Genomic DNA, 18162 nt, shown 5'->3' with positions numbered 1-18162 from the left:
TTGGTTTGTTTTCTTTTCATGGCTTTTTTTTTTCAGTTCTGTTGATGGATTCTATCCAGTTCTAATGAGCACAATGCAAGTTTGGAGACTGATGCCAGTCGACCTATATTTTACAAAGAGACAAAACTAAATAAACTTTATGAATCACAGGCTTATGGGAAAATTGAAATCACAAGGAAATCTTTATAAAATTCTCATGGTTTATTTTGATAAAACACTAGCAGATGTTAGAAATTGTGTATTTCCCACTCCTCACAGGTCAAGGCACACAGACCACCCCAGCTAGGACAACATACTGACTTACAGTTGTGGACCTTACGAGGCAGCTGCAGTAAGGACTAAGGACTGAAAGATTCTCTAGCAGAGGTCAGTCTTGAAAGTGAACAAAAGTAAAGGACAGACAAATCTTTTCCTTTATCTTTGTTCAGCACCTGACTCCTGACTGGTTATGCTAAGTGCCACTGTCACAAAAATAATACAGAACACGCCTCTTTCAGGACTGGGCATTTGATTTGTCTGAAACTCCATAAACAAATTTCTACACATGTTCAGTATATGCTTACTCATCAAAGTGGAAACTCTTCCTCTTGTTTTCCCCAATTACACCATAGTCCAATAAATGCTTATTCTGATGTTAACTACCCTTCTAGATGATACTCTCAGCAACAGAAGTTGACCTGTGAAATAAAATGTAATCAATGTCATGCTCTTAATGATTTAGAAAGAAAGCTGAAATCACCCTTTCCAGACCTACTTTTAAAAAGCTAGTCTCTGATTATTTATTTCTCTTAGAATTATCAGAAACATTAAATTTAGTTTTCCCAGTCTGGCTAATAGGCTCGTAACTTGTACGATTTTTTCAGTTCCAAGCTGAAGATCCAGCCTTTCAATTTGGAAGAGAGGTATTTTTTCACACATTAGGACTTGCATTAGACTACATCATTAAGTGACAGACAAAAAAGAGATGAAAATAAAACTTTCAACAGAAATTGCCTCCAAGGTTAATTAAGTTCATAATTGTGGTATGTGATGCTATTATTCTTCCTATTCTGTCAGTAGCTATCAGTAACATAGGTACTGATATTTTTGAAATTGAGACATCTAAATTTAGGCATTGAAATACAAGTACTTAGTTCCTTTGACTAAATGTGACGTCTGACATGTCATAGATCTGATACAGTGCTATAAACCCCATCCAAGTATCTTAGATACTTTGACACATTTCAAATGCTCACAGCAGATAGGTAAAATAGACCTTTAAGGCAACCTATTCAATGTGACCCACTTGGTGTGACATGAAGTGCAATTCAGCTGACCAAAAGTAAGTACCTGTTTTAGAGCAAGCAGAATCACTCTACAGGTCTATTGATAAGAAACTGGATTCAGATGCCCAACCATAACCATCTAGAGCCATATGAGATGCCCAAGAGAAGGGATTAGCAGGTATGATGCAAGGCATCTTGTATCTGATTCATATCAGCTACTGTAGCACTTGGAGGCTAGACAAGATACTCCAGGGTGTTTTAAACTATGTTATGCACCTGAAACATACCGTGGATCTCCCTCTACTATGAAGCTAAAGCAGCTTCTTCAGACGTAGATAGCTACAACTGGATACCTATTTTAGGTGTCAATCTCAAACTGAATCCCGCCTCTTCTCTCCTTTTTGGTAGACTATGACCGAATTCCTAACACCAAAAACCAAGCAGCACTGGATTTTTTTACAGACTTCACAAAGAAGCAACAAGTTGACACACAAAATGTTTTACCCTTTGCACATCTCAAAGTCTCTGAAGAAGGAGTTTGTAAAATAGAGCATTGTAGCTTTACATAGGTTCATTATCTAACAACAAAATGAGTCACAACTAAAGGCATATTTACTTTTAATCCTGTGTAGCTTGTGTTTTGTGGTGGGTTTTGGGTTTTTTTTGTTGTTGTTTTGGGGTGTTTTGGTTTTATTTTTGAGAAAAAGAGATGCCTAAGAAGGTATTCTTCTCAGATTCTGTGTGCTGGCTCAGGAATTTTATTTGATAATGCACCACTTTACTCTCCTCCAGATACCAGGGGACATAATACATTTTTAAGCAGAGGCTTCAAGATTAAAAAGAATAGATTCAGTAAAATGAAAATTACTACTATGCTTTCGAACAGGTAAAGAAGCATAATACTATGAGATCTATGAGATACCGCTACACCTAGCTGTATCATTCCAAATCACAGAATTTAATTGCTGGAAAAAAGTATTCAGGCCAACCAAGTAACACAAGATGGTGGTAAAACACAATTGTAGCTGGTTTCCACTTTCCAGACTTGATAATATCAGTAAAGAGGTAGATTCCAACTACTACTTTTATTAGTGTTAAAAATACTGAAAGGTGTCTCCGCCTTCACCTTTTCAATCAAAATCAGCCACAATCAGTACTTTTTATTATATAAGATATACAGAGTGAATTTCATAGTATCCACAATGGTCATGTGAAGGGCTTGACTCTCTTTTCTCTGACAGATCTAGGCCATCTGAGCAAGTTTTAAACACCATCACCTCCAAGTGAAATTAAAAAGCAGGTACACAGTACTCAGCCTGAAAGCTTGTCTGAAGGCTAGCAAAGAAACTGAACATATGGAATTAATCACGACAGAATGTGATGCTATTTTAATAACCAACATTAATGACAGGACTGCTAGCAGCTGCAAAATTAGCTGCATCTCTGTCTTGTTTGTGGTGTCTGTTCATCAAGTCCTTTAGATTTCTCTCAAAAGCTACTGTTACATACATCATTGAGAAACTGAAGAAGCCAAACCAACCTAGGCTACAAAATGGAAGAGAGAAACTGAAGAGTAAGATAGAAAGGACAGCTCTTGTTTTGAAATCCATTATATACTTTGCTATATTTGATTCTTTATAACAAAAATAAATGCGGACTTTTTTATTCCATCTGGTAGCAAAATCAGTTAGACCTGCAGAGGGAGCTTGGTCTGAAGGTCAGTGTGTACTACAGAATGGCAAAATTATCACTACGATCAAAGAGACAGGGGCTCAAAACTATTCAAGGTTGGAGGAAGTACTCTCAAATGACAAAAAAGGTAAAAAACATAGATCTAAATCAGGAATCATGACAAGCTCGTTAGAAATTTAACTGGTAAATTAAAAGTCTCCTGGAAAATCGCCACTATAAGTTATTGCAGAAGAATAGTTTTTAGTGTGAGGTGTCCCTGCCCATGGCAGGGGGGTTGGAACTAGATGATCTTGAGGTCCTTCCCAACCCTAACTATTCTATGGTTCTATGATTCTATAAGTATGTAGAAATTCTTGTTACTGTGTAGTTACTAATCTAAGACATTATTTCACTCAATCAACATCTTAAAAATGAAAAAAAAGCAGCAGAAAATTCTAATGGAACTATAGATTTGGTTTCGTTTTTCAAATAAAGTGTTATGTGGACATTCTCCTCTTCTATTTTTGTTTTCTTCAATTAGAAAGCATTTACGACAGTTAAGAATGAAAACGCCTTACAAACCAGGGTTCCATGGAAAAGAATAGGCAGAGATGCCTTTCTCCAATATATGGTTCGACATTTCTGGAAAACAGTAATGAAATGTCTTTAACAAATGTGAGAAGAACACAAAAATAGAACAGAAGGCAGGGGCCAGGTACAGTTTCCTTCCTCCAAAATAGGAACGACTGTTCAATGCCTGCACGAATTAGTGTTATGTAAGTCCTCCTGTAACATTGTCAAGAGAAACACTGGCAACTTCTGTACTCCCTCACAAAAGAGAACTACTGAACAGAAGCTAAATGTCTTTATTGGGAAGATAGTCACTGGAGAACCTCAGCTGATAAAAAACAAATCAGAGAAATTGCTTGCCCATTATGCTATTTCTTTTTCCAGTGGGCTCCAATCACAGACTTCTTATTTCACGGACAATGAATTAAGTTCAAGAATTCTCCTGACATGAAGGAAAAGGAGAGTCTAAAGAGAACAAGGATTTTCAAATGGTAATTTTTGTTAGAAATAATCATATTGTGGGAGCCAACAAATCATTATGTACAGAACTCCAACACCCCTTCTACCTCCAAAATCCAAATTACCCATAATTAAATACCTGAAATCAGTACGGAAGGCCTGACTCATCGTTTAGCAAAGGCCAACTGAGAAAATATTAACTAACCAACAAACAACATAAAAAGTGGTAACATGGAGAAAGATCTACCTTTAAATCTTTATGATCTGTCATCACTACGATCTGAGCTCCACAGCCTACTGCTGAACCAGGAACGTATTACATACAGTATATATAGCAAAATACTGCATGTTTCTCTCTTGGTTTCTCTTGATAATGCAGACTGATATATTTCTGACTGCCACATACATATTCATATACAGTTTGTAACTTTTTTACAATAATTATTGGGACATAACTGTATCTTATAAGCAAGTGGAAATACTAGTCATAAATAAAAAGAATAAATATATTTGTGGGGAGATAATAGCTAAAAGTCACAATAGTTTGGCCACTAACCGAAAATATATTATCTCCAGATGCTAGATAAAAGTTAAACAGATCTTCTGGACAAGACAGAAATTAAAAGAACCAGACAGTTATAATGCCTCTCTCCAGGAAGGAGGCAATGAATTATCAACAACTGCTTGAATTAAGACACCGAAAAAAGACACAGAGAGGCTAAAATATGCAACTCAGAGTAGCTGTGGACAGAGCATTCAATCATAGCTTCTTCCTTTTTCCAGTAAAATAGAAAAGTTTAGTTAGGATTGGGTATACATAAACTTTCATCTCTTTACTTAATGGGTAGGAAGTTCGGGGGAATAAATATATTTTGCTTTTAAAATCTGGCTTTGAATCACCTTAAATTCACTTCTCCCCTCATTTCTCCTAAAGCTGGAAGTTTTTTGGTTCAGCACCATTTTAGTTCAGTTACAATTTTTTCTGATTTCTTGGCATAGTAACGTGACAGGCCTAATTCTGTCAGCTCAAATAAAATATTTCTTACTAGCGAATGCTTATCTGCTCAACTACTTACTCATCTTTATACTCAGCTATTTACTCAAAAGGGGGTGCAAAGGTAGGTAAGGCACAGTTAAGCTGTGAGCGCACAGTATCCAACAGAGCAGAGGATACACATCACACCCCTCAGCTATGAAGGTGATGAGGATTCTATGCAGCTCCAAAACCCCTCAAAACATTTTTCAATCAGAGGTATATTGCACTCATTTTCAATCAACTTTTAACATCTACTGATTCAGTGAAAGGAACATTTTCAACATCGTTCCCACAAAGTAACTGTAAGAACTAGGCATGAGCTCCAATACACAATGAATGGAGGAAGTCATAAGAAACAGAGACTTACTTTAACTTCAGCTTGAACATTAGGCTCAAACCTGAAAGATTAAGACTTTTTAAAATGTACATTTCTAGCTACTGCTGTGGCAGGGTCATGGACAAAGTTTCCTTCTGTCAATCACTGCTGTATTTTGCTAAAGTGGAACTCTAAGTAGCAGAAGAAAAACAAAATTATTAGAGTTCATGGAAAGGTTACTGGGATGTACCATAAGCTAAGGTATGGGCAGAATGCCAATAAATAAATTAATTTATATCCATTAACTAGGTATAATTAACCAGAAACCCAGGATTATATAGCCTGAACTACTAGATCTTACAGGCTTTAGTAAATACAAAGATGTAATGGAACCTGAGGGCAACAAAGGTTGAACTCCCAGTTACTGAGTCATCTCCAATTCCTAGAAACTTTTTATCAGATAACCACTAAATTTGAAGAATTATTCTAACAAATCGAATAATACCATTATCTAAGAATACATAAGAATAACATACTAAAGGTAAAATGTCCACATCTATGCAACACATATGAAATTGTACTTGTGTTTCTACTTAAGTTTAGCCAAATCTTTCTCCTGGGTTGGAGAAAGAGCATAAAATTATTTGATTTTATTTAGTTGAAGCAAAAATAACTATTCATCCATCCCATATCTACTTCCATTTTGTGTTTTATTAAAATAGCATATTCAGTAGTCTTGTCTATATTATTGATGACAAAGTAGTGGCTATTGGACTGACATAATGGTCTCAAGGAGTTTCCAAATATAAATGCATTCTGATGAGATAATCCCTAGAGCACAGATCCAGAGGAATGCTAACTAAATAATGTCACTTCTGTTGCAGAATTGGTTTCAAATTAACTGTTTCTTTCTAAAGTTATAATTATCAGGAGGAATGCAGTTAGACAGAAAAGATGACGTTAAAAAGTGCATAATGTTTAATAGCTCATTAAATAGAAAATATATTGTAAATTCGGGAATCAGAATGACTTGCAGCTAACTGTGAGATGACGGGTCATGGCACATGAAAAGAGACTTTTTTGGCAGGAAAGCAATTTGGTAATGCTGACTGCAGTCTGCATTTACTTGACATTCGGAAAGATCATATGACACCAATGCAGATGAGGTGAACAGTGAAGAGAAAAGGAAGTGCAAGGAGAGCTAGAGGAGAAAAAGTTGGGTCATGAGCAACTGGGAGTAAGATGAGAATATAAGTGCAATTATTGGGAGTTCAACTTTTAAAGTGGGAATGTAAGGTGCTACATTAAAGAGACTGGATGTATTCAAGCAGCTATAGTGAAAGAAAGCTTTGTCAGCACTCTTTTCGCAGAGGGGGTTTATGTAGAATTCTTAGAGGTGAATAATTAGCAATTTTGTAATTTCTTTTCTGATAAGAAAACATAATAACTGTTATGCACCCATTGCTCTGAGCATGATTTTGAAAGCATAGTTCTTTTTTTAAAGCATGAAGCATGTATTCACCGGATGTCAAGTACGCATTTAAAATAATGCAACAAATCAAAGGAACTCCAAAGGAATTCTGTAACATTAAACATTTAAGAATAATTATACTGTTAAAAAAAGAAAAAAAAAAATCACACCACAACCCCAAAGCAAAAGAAACTCAAAACAGCTGAGCTAAGCTTAAACTTTCTCCTAGTACATTTTCACCTAAGCAGTGACCCCAACAATTACATGAGAGGATGCGAACATGAACAGAATAGGAAAAGGCAGCCATGTATCTGCATGGTCACGACTAGATGCATGCCACACCAGCCTGCACAACCGTGAGGGCTAAAGCCCCTTAAAACCTCGTGCAGTCACCTAAAAGCATAAAGTGACGTAAAAAGTACTGCACCATGCAGGCTCAGATGCCCAGATAGAGCACAAGCATCCTGAAAGGGGAAGAAAGTTACTAGAAAGTTACATTCTTTCATTTTGTGAGGTTTTTACCATGAGCTGATCTGTGTGGCATAGCAAAATCTGTGACACAACCACCAGAAATACCTTTATCAATGTACTGAGTTCGGAGGGATAGAGTTATTTTCCTAATAGCAGCTCATAAGGTGCTGTGTTTTGGATATGTATCAGTGGCAGTCAGTAAGGCCACAATCCTGCAGGTACACCCCTTCAGGGCACATAGATAAGGCCACATCAGATCAGAGACACTTCAAAGTGACCATAGCTATAGGTAAATCCACACCATAGCAGGTATACCCCTGAAGAGACTGTGACCTGTGGATAAGTCCCTGCTGGTTCTGGAGCAAAGGGAGGAGTTCACTGCAATGTTAAAATCTATGGCCTGGTCCAAAGGGATGATGAATAGAGATTGTAATGGCGTCCTGGGTTCAGCAGTAGCAGTCATTTTTCTCCTTCTTAGTAGCTGGTGCAGTGCTGTGTTTTTGACTTTCAGCCTGGAAACAGCACTGATAACACCGATGGTTTTAGTTGCTGCTCAGTAATGTTTACTCTGACCAAGGACTTTCTGAGTCTCATGCCCTGCCAGGGAGGAGGGGAAGCTGGGAGGAAGCAGAGACAGGAAACCTGACCCAAACTGGCCAAAGAGGTATTCCATACCACAGCACATCATGCCCACTATATAAACTGGGGGCAGTTACCCAGATCACTGCTCGGGTTGGGCTGGGTATCAGTCGGCAGCTGGTGAGCAGTTGTATTCTCTCCCCTTGTTATTTCCCTTATCATTATTATTATTGGTGGCAGCAGCAGCAGTGATTTGTGTTATACCTTAGTTACTGGACCGCTCTTATGTCAACCCCTGGGAGTTACATTCTTTCGATTCTCCTCCCCATCCCTCCGGGAGCGGGAGGAGTGAGCAAGTGGCTGCATGGCCCTGGGTTGCCGGCTGGGTTTAAGGCATGATAAATGGAAATACCTTTAAATTGTTGTAACCAATAATTTGAGCTTCATGTTATAGGAATTACTATAGCAGGAGCCACCTACGCAAATGGAGGATGAGCCTCATAAAAAGCAGGCAATTGCAGCAGTGACCCAAAATGAACAGGCTTTGGTGCCCAATAACTCCACACAACACACACCTCTCCTGTCCTGAGTGATCACTGTAACAGATAAAATCCAAGTCATGGACTAAATTAACTCAATGGACCTTTTATGGAAATTATACAGGCCTGGTCCACAGGCTTGTGTATATGTCGAAGGGCAGGGGGCTGCTTAATGAGGATGTATTGGATAGTGTGGGACCTGAGCATGACATAAATAGTAAAGAACAATCAATAGAGTTTGTACCAGTTTTGGCTGGGACAGAGTTAATTTTCTTCATAGTACCTTGCAAGTTGCTGTGTTTTGGATTTGTGTTGATAACAGAGAGGTATTTTAGTTACTGCTGAACAGCGCTTACACAGTGTCAGGGTCTTTTTGTTTGTTTCCCACATTGCCCCGCCAGTGAGAAGACTGGAGATGCAGGACAGCCGACCCCAACTGACCAAAGGGATATTCCATACCACATGACATCATGCTCAGCAGTAAAAGCTGCAGGGAAGAAGGAGGAAGGGGGGGATGTTTGGAGTTATGGCATGTCTTCCCAAGTAGCCGTTGCATATGATGGAGCCCTGGTTTCCTGGAAATGGCTAAACACTTGCCTGCAGATATAAAGTAGTGAATATGCTCCTTATTTTGCTTTGCTTGCATGTGCAACTTTTGCTTTACCTATTAAACTGCCTTTATCTCAACCCACGAGTTTTCTCACTTTTGCCTTTCTGATTCTCTCCCCCATCCCACTAAGGGGGAGTGAGTGAGCGGCTCAGTGGAGTTGAGCTGCCTACCAGGGTTAAACCAGAACAATCAAATTATAAGATGTTTATAAACAGAAAATAATAAAAACGTGTTGCCATAAATGAAAATGAACCTGCATTGTGGGGGGGGGAATAAAAATTTCCTAAGTCAGAAGCTCAACTGGCACCTGGATTCACAGCCACTTCTTTCTGTGAATATCCACTGCACAAATATCAATGCAATGCCTTGATTATGAAGTCTTGGACACTTTGGCAGCAATGTGTTTTAAGTATACCTTTATTCCAATGCAAGGAATATCCCTCATGTTTCTAGACTGAAGAGGAAATAGCAGGATCATGTAACAAGAAGAGTCAGCATATTGGCTGATAATATCATATCTGAATTTATAGCATGTTGTGTTAGCATACAAATACAATATTTCTTCTGTCTTGAGTCCAGTAAGCTTATAAACCAGAACGTGCCTCACCTTATTTGCTGGTATTACCAGACCTCAGGAAAAAAAAATCCCATCTTATTTAAGAATAGCTTATTTGTTACAATACATAGATAAAAAAAAAATCATAGCTAAATAAACACATAGCACATCCCAGACAGGGTATTCTCCTGTGATGGCGCTGAAACAGATCTTTTTTTCTGCAATTAAACTTTAAACATGACCTCATTTCTTGCAGGAATACCATAGCCTGATACATTTTGTCAGAAAGTGATATTTTACTTTAGTGCCAGTAACATCACATTCGGAAATTTCCATGATTGTAATTACAGTTTCTAATACTATAATACAGAGTAGCTCCTTGTAGCATCTTTCTGAAAATTGCCTGCTGATACATAGTCTCTGTTCTGAACCTGAGGGATTGAATGTTTATAGAAGGAGCAGGACTGACAAGCCATGGAAACAAAGCTTGAGTCTTAAATTTATACCCGGAGTACAGACACAAACATAGTCATCTCAACAGCACCCCACCTACATGCCTTCAACACGAATCACTGCAAGCAGTTAGCAACATTTATTCAGGCTCACTTCAGAAGAGTCTTCAAGAACATAATTAATCTGACTAGCCCCACGGAAGCCACATCCTTCCAGCTGAAATGCCTTGCATGATCAGACCCCAGGTTTTGCCCCTCTGTGCGCACAGTAGCACATCCTAATTTTTGCTAGTGGTGACTTCTGTAACTTAGGCGTTTCTACAGTAAGAACCTAACTGAGACTACTAACTCGTTTTAGATAAACCACAAGACAAGCTTCAGCTGGTACTGACTCTCATCCCTTACACATTTCAGATTTCCCTAGATACAAACAGCACAGAAAGCCAATATCTTTCCTCAGAAGCATTGAGCCATTCTGTGTTACTTTGCAGTGCTGTTGAGTGCAATGACACAACAGCCGACAATGAATTACGGTTGAGCTCAGAACTCAAAGGCAAAAGAGGTATCTCAAATGTGAACAAGCACCAGAAAAGTTTCAACTCAAAGGGGATCTAGAGGGCATGGTGTTAATGCAGTCCTTGCGGATTTCCCATTTGCACAGTCACAAGGCAGAAGGCAGCACCCAGGCAGAGACTGCACATCAGAGGCTTTGAGACAGGTTCTCTCATAGAATCATAGAATAGTTAGGGTTGGAAAGGACCTCAAGATCATCCAGTTCCACCCCCCCTGCCATGGGCAGGGACACCTCACACTAAACCATCTCACTCAAGGCTTCATCCAGCCTGGCCTTGAACGGTGCCAGGGATGGAGCATTCACAACTTCCCTGCACAACCGATTCCAGTGCCTCACCACCCTAACAGGAAAGAACTTCCTCCTTATATCCAATCAAAATATATGTGTAGTTTCACATGGTGAGGGAGAAGCCACAAGGAGAGCCTGTAACCAGAAAGAGTGTCCCGCATAAAGATGCTCAAGTGACCATGAAAAGCCATTCAGTGACTCAAGGGCTGCACCATCCCCTCTCCCTTGTTCCAAGACATGACACGTCAGATAGAAGTGAGCGGAGGCCCACACGCCATAGCTAACTGTTCTGTGACAAGATGGACCAGAAGCCACAGCTCTGCCTTATCAATATGTGATGCAGAAATGGCAGCGGGGGAGTGGAAGAAATCCGATAACAGACTATCACTGTGAATGCGAGAGACTTGCCAGGTCTGTGCTCCTGTCTCTAAAAAGCTGGTGTGAGACTGCATGTTACTGAGAGATTTATTTTAGAAATTTGTTATATCCTGCTTTTAAAAGGGAAAAATAAAGCAAAAACAGCACACTAAGCAAGTGCAGTTTGGTTCCAGAAAGTCAGTTAAAATAATCAGTACTGCAACACCGCCTCCTTGCATTTCAAGAAGGAAACTGCTTTATTGGATCAGGCTAGCAGTCTGTCTAATCCAGCACCTCATCTTCAAGTAGCGGATCTTAATACTGCAACAGAGGCAAGAAATCTCACCCCGCCCCCCCCCCCAAAAAAAAAAAACGGTTATCTATTTCAAAAAAGTGTCATATTACCAACCCATTTCTTAATGTTCTTTATACAACCAAATAGGTTTGTTAAACTGCGCTTCTGTGTTTATTTACTTGTGAAGTTTGTCAGTCTAAAGCACCTCATATGCAGCCTTAGCTCCAAGTCATGATTTAAGCATAACAGATTACCAAACATCCACAAAGTCCAAAACAAGCTCTGTGTGCTTTCACCTGTATGCTATCCTGTACTATGTCTCTCCCCTTGGTGTTGTTAAAGGTATGCTCACAGCAGAGGCGGCCGTATACAATGCTGTCCTGGTGCCAAGAGACCTGTGTTCAAGTTTCATATTACAAGATTAGCAAGATATAAAGTGAGGCTACTGAAAAATGCAAGCTATTAGCATAGTACAGATCAGGAGGTTTGATAAGCTTTAAACAAGGGGGAAAAAAAAACAATTTCCCATTTTTTATACATGTAATTACATGATTCTTCCATACCACAAAAGATACAGGAGCTACTCTGGTGTTTACTCACGCAATAGATAGAACTACAGTGCATCCTACAAATCAGTGTCCTGATACATCTGAAATAAAAATAAGAAAGCTTTTTTTAGTGACTTGATCCCAGTTTATGTAGCATGTGTAACGTGTAGCGTCCTGCCATAACAAGCAGTGTAAAGCACTGTCTTTATTTTCTCTCGTCTACCTCAACGGTGCTTTTCAAAACACAGTGCGTAAAGGAAGACCTATAAAAATGCCTTGAATTCTTTATGTAAAAAATGTGACTGTTTTGCACTAGCAGTATGAAAAATATTAGGTGGCCATTATTTTGTCTTCTTTTTCGATAAGCAACTGACTACATAGGGTAAGCAAGAGTGGCTGGCAATGGTGTATGAAGAATCAAAGCACAAAACTCACTGTCTTCCAGGGTTCTACCTAGAGCAAAAGGAGATAGCTCTGTAGCTGTCACCAGAAAAAATGAATGACATTACTGTTGATGTTTTCACATTCATTCCTATGCATGATGAGTTTTACACATCTGAACTGAGTTATGAGGAGGAGTGGTTTGAAGTATACATTAACAGCTTACAAAACCAAATCACAGGGCCAAATTTCCTGCTGAAATAGCTCCAAGAGTGGGCCTCTGTTTGTAAAAAGTATTTCAAATGTGAAGGTGTGCATTTACAGTGGATTCCATGAAGCTCAGCATACTGTGTAAATTTTTTCTATCCTAAAAAAAAACCATAAAAGTAAGCAAAATCCTTCTAAAGCACACACTTAAATTCAGTGATCTAAGATAATGGAGCAAAACTCCAGCTGGTTCAAATGTCAGAGCTTCAACTACTCCAATGGAGCAACAAAAGTCCATCAGTTTGGGATGCCTCTCCTAATGCATAAAAATGGTCGTGAATGGGGACAGATCAGTATTCGGCTCTGCTAGCATAGGACACTTCCTTTATATTAATCCAAACACAACTTTTGCCTCAATACCTTTAAAATTCAGTGCTTCAACAGGTAAATCAAAAATGCATTTTCAAATGAAAGCTATTGCTCCCTGAATTATCTGGAGTTGTAGTAGAAAATCAATGAGAAAAAGACATTTAAATGAGATGTTTAAATATAGACTGCAAATATGAAACTGAACATTAATAAATTAGATTTGTGGGGTCTTCCCTTGCTTTAGCCTGTGTGTCATCATGCAGTCTTTGTTTACTTTCATTTATCTTCTTTGTTTGATGATGTTTGAATAATAAATACATTGATGAATTGCATCAGTAAATGTCATCCATATATCACAAAAATAGGATGTACTCAGTGTTCCTGGCACACTAATCCTAAAGGGTTGGGTTTTTTTCATGTTTGTTTGAACTTTCAGTACTTAACAGAGGAAATAAAACTGCTTTGCTGGATAAATTTCCTGATTTTTATTCTAATTTTCAGTGAACAAACAGCTGCAGAATGATGTGACTTAATGAAGCATTTCTAATACAATCCTGCAGAAGTTAAACCAGAATTGCTTGCTCACTGATAGTTGTATCATTCAGAGTAATTTTTCAAGATGGTGATCACATTTTTGTGTACATGAGTATTAGGTAATGGGATTTTCTGTCTTCCAAAGTCAGTGATTTCCTTTAGTGTTATAACTAGTTAGCGTTGTTCCATTACCTATTTATAGTAAGTAAAACACACAACATAATTAATGCAATGTATTTCTAATACACTATTTAAGCTTTACACAGGTTGGTTAGTAGCACTAAACAGCCAGCCATAAATTTAAGTGTGAAGATGCTCAGGTCTGAAAAATTCCATGGTATGTTTTGCTCACCAAAAACATACAGCCTGCGTTTGTAAAGATGTCCTTTATCAAGTCTGTCGTTACCTGTGACAAAATTATGGAACTTCTTGGCGGCTACATGTTTCTCTGTCACTACAATTCAGTGTAAAGTATTATTTGTTTTATGTAAATCTAGATATGGTTCAATGAATCATCGCTTTGCAATCTGCTAGTAAAAGCAATCTTCAATATCCATCTGTACACACATCTATTTACTTCTATTCAGAACAAGTTGTTTTCATGCATTCCCCACCAGAATTATCAAGTGCATTACAAGCACCTACACATAAAGCTGAGATCCCTCGTACCGTAAGAAGAGGCAGGTAAAAAGGTTACCATGTATGTCCAGTATGATAAGATCCTGCCAGATTAGTCATCATTCTCTGATTAAAACAGCATGACAGAAATCAAGATTTTATCTGGAAGTCACCCACTACCAGCAGCAGGTTTAAAATTAATACCACAGTTTTGAAAGCCCCCTTACATTCAAACGACATGTGGAACCAGTGAATAGTAATCCCCATTTGCTGTCTGCTAACAAACTGAGCAAAGCTTTCCACTGAAATTATGGCACTTAGGTAGCTTACATTTAAAGGAGTAACAGTACCATACTTTTGGAAACTGGGACTTTCTGAAACAAAAAAATACAGCTTTCAGTATTGCCTCAGCAGCATCAGCTCTCTGAAATTAAATATTAATAATGAAATTCATGTGAATTACTTTACTACTGCTAATTAACCACTCAGACCTATTTAGGCATCAGTATGAAATGACTGCACAATTACTGTGAAAAAGTGTAATGAAAGATGTAACCTTTACCACCCCTGATAAAACTGCCTTAATGTGCTCTTTCCTAACCCCAGCTAAGCTATATTCCTAGTACCACTGAACTACTATTGTTCTAGCGTTTACCCCACACTACAGGAAAAAAAAAAGAATCTTAATTTATCCATTTGACTTCACTTGGATCATCCCATAAAACAGCTTTAAAGTGTTAAACATACAGCAGGCTGAATGCTAATGTCTGAAACTAGTTAGTAAAACCGAGATGCCAGATAACAATTATCACTTAGTCAATAGTAATTTAAATGTATCCACTGCTGTGCGAAGACCCTAACACCCAGAATGCTTTATGGGGCTTTCAGGGAGTATGTTTATTATTTAAATTGACAGTTCTGCAGGAGTCAAAGCATGGTTCTTTAAATACTGAGCCGGTGCCTAGCGGGGGGTGGGTTGGTAGGAGTGAGGTACTTAGTGCTCTGGGGAAAAAAACCACTGATTATCTCCAAGCAAAAGCTGGAAAGAAACAACTGTAACTACACATATAATTTAAAAGGCTTTAAGCAATAAGAGCCATGCATGGCAACTCCTAACAAAGCAGTGCAAGCTACTGCTCTTTACTCCTTGCCTAAACAGCCTGGTGTCCGATACTACAGTTGCACAGGAACCAAGCAGGCTATTTTAAAACTTTCTCTTCCAAATCTATAAAAGAGGTGGAATAAAGGACAAGCCCTCTCGCTGTGGCATACAGAACCTGCACCGTATTCAGTAAGTAAATGAGTTCAGTGAAATGCAAAGAAACCAAAGTGGAGACGCAAGGTATGTTTCATACTGCCTACACCACAACTTGGGGAGCGTTACACACAGGAAGAACTGAAGCCATGAGCAGTCTTTTAAGAACTCTTTTTGTAAGGTTTTCCTACAGGGACTCCTCGCTCCGAAGGCGGCCGCGAAGCTTCCGGGCTCTAAAGCAGAGTAAACCCCTGAGCGCCCGCGGGGGCTGCAAGCCAGCGGCCACCTTTCCTACAAAAGTAGTCGGGCTGAAAAACGGGTGGGTTCCCCTGCCCCTTTTCCCTCCCCTCCCCCGGCTCTGCTGAAACGCTGAAACGTCCGTTTGGATAAAATCAAGCTCTATTAAAAAGCAGAACACGAGCCCAGCGCCGAGCCGGAGCAGCTGCCCCGGCGCTCGGCCAGAGCCGCGAAGGGCGGCGAAGCAGCTCCTGCCTCCCCGCAGCGGCTCTCCGCAACTTTTGGGCAGCGGGAGGGCAGACACCCGCTCGCCCGCGCCTAGCCCCACCGCGGCCGCTCCCCGCCCGCCGCCCCGCGGGGTCTCCGCAGCCGCGGAGGGTACCTCCGGGTGTGTGTGCTCCCCCCCAGTAGCGCAGACAGACACACGCCCCGGGAGCCCTCCGCTCACCTACCTGCAGCCCCGCTTCCTGCTGGAAACACCTAGGGATCGGCCTCCTCACGTCGGGGGGGAGCTCCAGCCTTACCGCCCGGGCATCGCCGGCACACGCCCCGCTCCCCGCCAGTGCCCGCGGGCACCGAGCGGAGCGGCGCCGCGCTCGGCTCCCCTCGGCTCGGGTCGGCTCGGGTCGGCCGGGCTGGAGCGGGCAATCGTCGGCCGGAGCCCGGGTGTCCCCCTGCCTCTTTGGGAATGAATATACGAGGAATCCGGCTAAGAGATGCGGGAGGGAGGGTGAAGTACGTGGGAAGGGAAGGAGGGAAGTCTTGAAGTGTTTCTTGTGCACGATTTCAGAGTATTAGAAATAATAATAATAAAAATTGAAATAAAAGAGGTCGGAGTATGGATCAGCTCTCGGAAAAGCGGAGGGTGAAGAAGTCCTGCAGCTCGGTCCGGCTCCTGCCCCTCCGCCAGCTGAGTGAGGTCCCGATTCAGCCCCGCCGGCAGAGGAAGGGAGGAAGAGCCGGCGCGTCCTGCAGCAATACCTCCGTTAGAGCATCTCTGATTGGTTTGGCTTCGCACACAGCACGACTTCCCCCTCCTGCTGCCTCCTTCTCTCTCTTGGGAAAAGTAATTGGAGAGCGAGAGCTTCACCTTCGGCAGCAGTAGCAGCGGCGGCAGGGGCCGCTCCGTGCCCAGCCTGCGCGCACCGCCCCGCACCGCGGAGGAGCGCGGAGCCGCCCCGGGCGGTCGGACGGGCAGCGGCAGCTCCTGGCGCGCCCTGCGCTGGGGTCGGGAGGGACGCTTTCCCCCTCCCCGGTGTCGGCCCGGCTCGCCGCTGCTCTCCTCCCCAGCCCCTTCAGGGGCAGCAGCTCAGCCTGAGCGAGGAGCGGGGCTCCGCCGACAGCGCCCACCGCCCCTCTCCTGCGGCCCGCGCGCACCGGGGCTGGGCCACCTCCCGCCCGCCCCCACGGCACGGCTGCCCCCTCCCTCCCGTTCTCCCCGATGCCCTCCCGAGCGGCGGGGGCCGAGGGTGCGAAGTTTCCGCACAGGCGCACGTGGCCGCGGAGGGAAGGAGATCCCCGCGGATCCCGCCGCCGATCCCCAGGGACTCCCTTCCCCTGCGGCGGGGGTAGGACGGGCGCTGGGGTCCCTCGGGGCAGTGCGGCCGGGGCTGCTGGAGCAGGGGCGGGAGAGGCGCGGCGCCGGCAGCTAAAAGCTGGGCTGTGTCTCCCTCCAGAGGGAGAAGGGAGTCACGCACGGAGGGAAAGCCTCGGCCGAGCCCCTCTTCCGGGCGGTGCCCCAATGGGGGGTGGCTCGGTCCGTGCATCCACACCTTAGGGGTGGCGGGGGAGCGTGGTTCGGGGGGGCGGTTCGAAGGCCTCTTCTTCCTCGGCTCAAAGACGGGTGGTGGGTCGCAATCGCCTGCCGTGACTGTTGGTTAGCTGAGGGAAATCTGGAGAGGGTCTCACACAAGAAATCCGGAGAGGGGCTTTATACAAGGGCGTGTAGGGGCAGGACATGGGGGAATGGCTTTAAACTGAGAGTTAGATTAGCTATGAGGAATAAATTCTTTACTATGAGGGTCGTGAGACAGTGGAACAGAGAAAGCTGTGGCTGCCCCATCCCTGGCAGTGTTCAAGGCCAAGTTTGGACAGGCATTTGAGCAGCCTTGGCTAGTGGAAGGCTGGAACCAGATGATCTTTAAGGTCCCTTCCAACCCAAACCATTCTGTGATTCTGCGATTCTACGGAATGTGAGTAGGTGAGTAAAAGCTTGCTCACATATTTCAGTGTATTTTGTGCTTTCTAAAAGGGGATGCAGAGAAGTAGAGGGAGCCAAAGGTGAGAGGGCCCTCATTCATTACAGCAATAGCAAATTCGAAGTTTTCTCCTGGAATTCTTGCCCACTCCTATATTAAATGGGGATGAATACACACAATATTAAGAAGTACTGATAATCATATGTTTTCTATATTTCATTTGTACCAGCTAGTGTAATGGCATGTTTTTGAGAAGCTTCTGTTGAATCCTTAACTGTCATCACGTCTTCTATAATGTTGATAGTC

The 18162-nt window shown here is 41.9% G+C and overlaps 1 protein-coding gene across 1 annotated transcript in view; it reads right to left on the bottom strand.

Annotated features, from left to right (window-relative positions):
• Positions 1 to 16560, bottom strand: part of TAFA2 (TAFA chemokine like family member 2) — a 203159-nt gene extending 186599 nt beyond the window's left edge. Inside the window, exon 1 of the mRNA XM_065664910.1 lies at positions 16111 to 16560. The gene's annotated coding sequence lies outside the window, so the exon portion shown is untranslated. The remainder of the gene's footprint in view (positions 1 to 16110) is intronic.
• Between the last annotated feature and the right edge of the window lie 1602 nt (positions 16561 to 18162).

The sequence above is a fragment of the Lathamus discolor genome, chromosome 1, assembly GCF_037157495.1.
Source record: "Lathamus discolor isolate bLatDis1 chromosome 1, bLatDis1.hap1, whole genome shotgun sequence".
NCBI lineage: Eukaryota > Metazoa > Chordata > Aves > Psittaciformes > Psittacidae > Lathamus > Lathamus discolor.
This window is presented reverse-complemented; position numbering and strand designations above follow the sequence as displayed.